Consider the following 7116-nt stretch of genomic DNA (forward strand, 5'->3'; position numbering starts at 1 on the left):
AGAGGTTCCATAGGTTGAATAACCTTGTTGATAGCCCTGTGATCTGTCACCATTCTCCATTTACCTTATTTTTTTCTTAACCACAAATACAGGAGAATTCCAAGGGCTGGTAGATTCTTCTATATGTCCAGAATCTAATTGCTCTTGTACCAGCTGTTCTAAAGCCTGTAACTTTTCCTCAGCTAAAGGCCATTGCTTTGTCCATATTGGTTTCTCAGTCAACCATTTTAGAGGCAAGGCTGTTGGTATCTCTGAAGGGACATCAATTGCTTGTTCTTATATAGCCCGAATGGCCGGTTTTCTCCGTTTGTAATACCTTTTAGTATTATTTTCAGAAATATATGCTCTAGAATTAGCAGGAATGTTAATTTCGGTATTCCATTGTTGTAATATGTCACGACCCCATAAATTCACTGCAATATTGGCTACATATGGCCTTAATTTTCCTATTTGTCCCTCTGGCCCTATGTATTTAACCCATCTTGTGCTCTGCCTTACTCCTGCAGGACACAGCTCTGTTTAATATGTCGGCCGGGGCCGAGTGGCGTTGCCAATCTGCCCAGCTGCTACTGTACCATGGCCTGGGCAGAGACAGGAGTGGGTGAAGGGGAAGCGAGCTGGGAGCGTGCTGTGAAAGATAGTGTGCTATGTGATTGAGTCCAGTCACGCTTCCTGGTAGCTACCTTGCTTGCAAAGTCTGGGAAAGATCGAGCTTGCGACCCCCCCCCCATGCTGGGGCGGAGGCAAAATAGCCCGACTTTGGTGCGCCAAAACATAGGCAGCTTAATAACCAGGCTAGCTTAATATGAAGTAGCAAATTTTAATGAAGGGATATCTTACAACATCAGCGATCCAGCAATGAGCAGGAAATACAAACAAAAAGAGCAGCAATGGGGCTCATGCTTGCCTGATTTATATGTAAACATTAGCCCTACACGAACATACCCCCTAATGGGCTGGGCTTATCCCTACACTCTCCATCCCCCAATCAAGTCCCCCTCCCTCATCAGCCCAAAGAGCAATCAGGGTTCCCTGCCCTGTGGGAAGTTCAAGCACCTCCCACCTCCATCCAGGTCTAGTAAGGTGAGCATCCATGTATTTCTTAATTATATAATATATTTTTAAAATCAACCACGCAATCAGAATTCCTTAATCAAGATCAAAAATATACATATAACAAAATTAACCTTAAGTTTGTATCAATAAACAAAAATGCATATCAATTCAAATCTGTATTGCATATTTATATTATATCCTCCTTTATACGTAAACAAATTTTACTTACAGTATTTGGGAATATAAGTGTAGTTTTCTCCATATTGCTTCTTGCTGATTGTTGGGCATAGTAATTTTGGGGGGTGTTCATGACAACCTTCAGGGTGTCTTGTTCCATCAAACCACACCAGTCTGGAAGCAGTTCATAAGTTCCCATCCTGTGTGGAAACAAGAGAAGAAGCTCTTTTCCTTAGACCCAAATTTGGAACTCATGATACCTTTCTAATACACATGCTGGTTTAGCTTAGCAGACCATACAATGAAATGTCTTTCTGTACTTAGCTCATTCACAGTAAAAAAAATTCAAAGATATCACAATAATATACATAATTCAGACTCTCTGTGAATTTTTCATTTTCATGTGGCTTATTTTTATTTTCTCCTTTTAGTCTATGACTCTCTGTACTCTATCTCTTTAAAGACTTTACCCCTTTTTAAAGAATTAAGTTTATTTTATGAAACGCTACACTTTTTTCATCTTTTTTTCCAAGCCTACATACATTTATAAAATACATGACTCATCTGGATTTGTCTTTATTGCATATCTTTAATTCTTTACTATCCAAGAGCACTTTTAAAAATGCTAAGCATTTCTTATAACTTAAGCTGTGCCATTACTATCGTATATACAGTACTATCTGCTTGCCTGCCCAGTCCAGCATGGTGGAGCTGCTTGTGCCTCTGAGAGCCATGTATACCACCCCATTTTCAAGCACATAGCCTGTCCATGTTGACATCAAGCAAGCCACAGCATGCCGCTCACAAAACCCATCCTAATACTCCATCTCCCAAAAGGGACAGCATGGCCCAGAAAGCTGGCATTTCAAAAATGGCATGACTTTTCTGCTATTGCTGAGTCAGGAAAACCTCTCTTAAAGGAGCTATGATATGCTGTCAGTAAACAGCAACAAGCTTTGTTAATGTCTTTTTATGTCTTGAATTAAGCTCTCTCAGGTTTTTAAATGGATTTTAGTTTGCCACGTTGGTGCCAATTTGTTGGAGGAAGGTGCTTGTGTGATCCTGGCTGTTTATACCCAAAATAATCACACAGCAACCATATAAATTCAAACACTGCTTGGCCCTTTAGTTCTAGCTTCTTATTGACTAATTCTTACATATTAATTTAACCTACTTCTATTAATCTGTGTATTGTCACATGGCAGTGGCTTATTGGGTAATGTTCCCAGTGTCTGTCTCAGGCAGAGAATACATTGCTTCTCTCTGACTCCACCCTTCTTTTTCCCAGCATTCAGTTCTGTCTTTCCCTGCCTACCTAAGTTTTGCCTTTCTATAGGTCCAAAGCAGTTTCTTTATTCATTAATGGTAATTACAGCATACAGAGGGAAATCCTACAGCAAACATTAGGCAGGTGTGACTACCATTCATAATTCACTTACAATAATTCTTAACTTGGAGAAATTAAATGAAATTTTCTTTCGTATCTTAATGTTGGATTTGACTGTCTGAGCCCTAAGAATGTCTTCTCATTTATATATTATAGTTTACATTATATTGGTCAATAACTATGTGCTTTTTTGGGATCCTTGAGAAGCTGGGTCTGTATGTGAGGCTGGACCCTTTTTTGCATATCAGACCCAAGCAATACTGGTTCTAAGTGTCCTTCAAGACACATTTTGTTTGTTTCTTTGTTTGTTTTTGTTTTTGTTTTGTTTTTGTGGGAATGAGTTAATTCCCCTAATTCTGTTACAGACAGGAACAGAAGAGCAGGGCAGTTCATGAGAAACAACAATACGTATTTAGAATAACTACAAGGTAAACTATTTCCAAAGGAGGTTACTATTGTTTATCCCATGACATAAGAAAGCCTACAGTGGGAATAGTAAGTTGAGTTCAGTTAGGGTTAGTTCATTTATGGAGAAAAATTTCAATTAGGAACTCCAGCTCACTATCTCTATTTCTCCAGTTGAATCCTACTGAATATTGTGAGCACAGGGTTGATGATGTCACTTCTATCTGCTATTATTTTCAAACCTAACCTTTGGCTTGCCCCAGACTCTCTTTGGGGGATAACATGTGACTACCTTAATAGGAATTTTTCAGTGAGTTTCTTCCAATGTTTGTAAGCCTCTGATTTGATGATTATGGCAATGATACCATTATGTCATTATTGGGGACCCCCCAAGAAAACATTCTTTCTGAGATTCTCTTTATTAGTCAAAGGCTCTAGCTGACAGATTTGATTTTCAGAGATTCCCTAATTAGTTTCTGCTGGATATTATATGGATCTCATCTGATACTGTACTGTATTACTGGTTCTTTTTGTTTAATTGTTTTACTCTTATTTGCAGGATAGTTAATAAACTTGCTTATTCAAAACCAAAGCCACTATTACTGTAGGTCATTCTCTGTGCAGAACATACATGTATCAGAGTCATAATCATAGAAATTATGATAGTAATGAAACTTATTCCTTCCTTTACTAGTGAACAAAATATTCCAGCTAAACATTATATTAGAATTTCCATTTAGAATACTAAGTGATACATTAAATATTGTTAAATAAGTGAGTATTTTAAAGAAAATACAAAACAACCAGCAAAAAGAGACAATTTTGTTCAATTGTGGGAAATAAGCTAGAAGTTCAGCACAACTGAGTGCATGCACAGACACACACACACACACACACACACACAGATGTAGAACTACAGATATTGTACGTATAAGAGTCACTAAAAATAATCTCTCTCAAAAAGCAATTGTAGCTTGAGATTACATGAGAATTATAAGACAGGAGAGATGAGGGGTATAGGAGGGAAGATAAATTGTGGCTTGGATGTAATAAAATTAAAAAAAATAATTAAAAAGAGAGTTATGAGACAGGATTAACAGGCTACACATGGTTATGCAGACTTTTACCCCCAGCACTAGGGAGAAAGATAAAGGTGGAACTCAGCACTAGTGAGGCAGATATAGGTGGAAATCTATGAGTTCAAGGATAGTTGGACCTACACCAAAAGTTCTATGCCAGCCAAGAATACAGGGTGAGACTCTGTCTCAAGTAAGAAGATGAACAAAATAAGAACAAAAATAAAAATAAGAGTTTTCTGAAAGTAGGTATATTAGTCAGGGTTCTAATGTCACCTAACTTATGAAATGAACCCCCCACCTCTCTCCAGACATCATATGTGTGTGTGCATTTATATGTGTGTGTGTGTGTGGAGGTAATTTATTTGATTGATTTATATGCTGTAGTCCAACAATAGCTAGCTATAAGTGGAAAGTCCAAGTATCTACAGTTGTTCAGTCCTACTAGGCCATGTATCTCAGCTGGTCTACTCTAAATTCTGTATTCCTAAAGAAATAGACTTCAATGCCAGTGAAGAAATGGATGTAGCCGGGCGGTAGTGGCGCACGCCTTTAATCCCAGCACTCGGGAGGCAGAGGCAGGTGGATCTCTGGGAGTTCAAGGCCAGTCTGGTCTACAAGAGCTAGTTCTGGGACAGGCACCAAAGCTACAGAGAAACCCTGTCTCGAAAAACAAACAAACAAAAAAAAACCCCAAAACAAAAACAAACAAACAAACAAAAATAAAAAAGAAATGGATGTGCAGGGCAAGCAGGAGAAAAACTGACACGCCCATTTCCTTCTTCCCTTGCCCACCCATAAGGTGTGGTCCACATTAAATATGTCCCTTCTAACCTCAAGGTCTCTATTTCATGTGTGTGCCATCCAGCCTCATGATCTGGATTAAAGGTATGTTGTCATCTTGCCTCAAGGTTCAGATAAAAAATGTGCCTTCATTTCTGAATTATAGCTTATTCCAGATATAGTGAAGAATAGCCATAACAATCCATCCTTTGTCAGCTTGACACACAACCCTACTTCTGTATGTCATGATTAATTTATAAGTGAAAGGCAATAATCCGGTCACAATTTACACCTCAAAATAATATAAATATCCCATGTACAGTTGAAAATGCATTATATATTTAACTAGATTATATTTACAACATAATAGAACTATCTCTCATATAATTTCAAACACATTATAAATTTAGAATAGTGGCAATGCCCTTTGGGGGACATTCTTTTAATATCTCAAACTTACATATAATAACCACTGATGTTCTCTTAATTTATGTTCCAGCATATGATAAGGAAATTGAAAGAAAACACACATATCTATACAAATACATTTTTAACAAAATACAATAGAAGCACTTATGTTAGTTATAGTCCTCAGTTCAGCAACTGATCACAGGGCCTTACATGGTATTTAGAACTACCTCTCTCTACTATCCATTCTGTATTTCCTCTGCCATCTGGAAGAACTTTAGCAGGTCTTGGTTCTTTTCCTGGAGTAAGACCTTCATTCCTCATGGATCCATGACCTTTGTCACACTGCCTGGATTAAGGTACTGTAGTTCCCCCATTAACTTTAAACCCGGAGCATAGTACAATCAAGAAATGCCCTAAAAGATCACCTATATTCTGGATGCAATCTCTCTTATCTCTATTTTGAAGAGGCAATCCAAATTCCTCATCGTAATCTGGATTTATCTCCCCTTCTAACATGGTTATTCCTTTTTTGGCCTGTTTGTATAAGGGCCTTAGAAGTTCAGAATGACCAGGGGTTTTACTGAGTTTCTAGTTCAATGGAAAGTTTGTTTCTGGCTCCTGGACTAAATAATCCCCTCTCTGGAACCAAAACTCATAAGGCAGAAGAACTTATGATGTGGGAACAGGAAGCAAAAATTTCCCTAGTGAGTCACTAAGAATTATAATGAGTTACACAATTCTCTTTTACACAACTTGATTCCAGGATCTCTGAATCCTGGCTACAGGAGAAAATGTACCACATATTGGACACTGATCCAGAGGATATATTAGCCTTCCATGCTGCTATCATCAATTTGCATTGTTATTGTGTTTTCAAAAGGCCATTCTATCTTTCTATCAGGCCAGCTGCTTCAGGGTGGAGGGGGAAATGGTAAGACTAATGGATGTCATGATTATGGGTCCACTGTTGCCCTTCTGTGGCTGTAAATTGAGTTCGCTGTTTAGAAGTAAAATTATGTAGAATGTCTTGTCAGTATATCAGGCATTATGTAAGTCCACAGATGGTGGTCTTGGAGCAGCATTACTTGCAGGAAAGGCAAATCCATAACCAGGATAACTATCTGCCCAAATAAGGATAATGTATTGTCTTTTCCATGGAGGAAATGGTTCGGTGTGATCAATCTGTCACAGTTTGCTGACTGGTTAAACATGGGGAATGGTGCCATATCTGGGGCTTACTGTTGTTCTCTGCTATTGCCAAATTTGACAGTCTTCAGCAGTTGTAGTCAGGTCAGTCTCGGTGAGTAGACATCCATGTTACTGAACCCATCTGTCAATAACAGGAATGACTGGGGAAAGTTGCTGACTGTCCACAGAACAGATCACCCTATTTTCTTGATTATTGAGTGTTTCTTTAACTGAAGTCACCTTTTGGTGAGCACTTATATGGGACACAAGTGTCTCTACATCTTTTGCCCATTTGGAGAATTCTAACCACATATATTTCTCCCTCGTTGTCTTCCTCATCAATTTTCCAATCATGTTCCTTCCAAGTACTCCTTCCAGTCAGCCCATTGGCTACAGCTCAATGATCACTGAGCAATCACACATATGTCCATTTCACCTTCCAAACAAACTATTACCATGCGTACTGCCTGAGGTTCTGCCCAGTATGAAGATTTCCCTTCAACAGTATCTTTCCGGGTTGTTCAAGGAAGGGGTTGTGGTGCTGTAACTGTTCACTTATAGGTGATGCCAGTATAATATGTAGAACCATTAATGAATCAAAACATATTCTTCTCTTCCTCAGTCAACCAAACA

This window comes from Microtus pennsylvanicus, chromosome X (genome assembly GCF_037038515.1).
Source record: "Microtus pennsylvanicus isolate mMicPen1 chromosome X, mMicPen1.hap1, whole genome shotgun sequence".
Lineage (NCBI taxonomy): Eukaryota > Metazoa > Chordata > Mammalia > Rodentia > Cricetidae > Microtus > Microtus pennsylvanicus.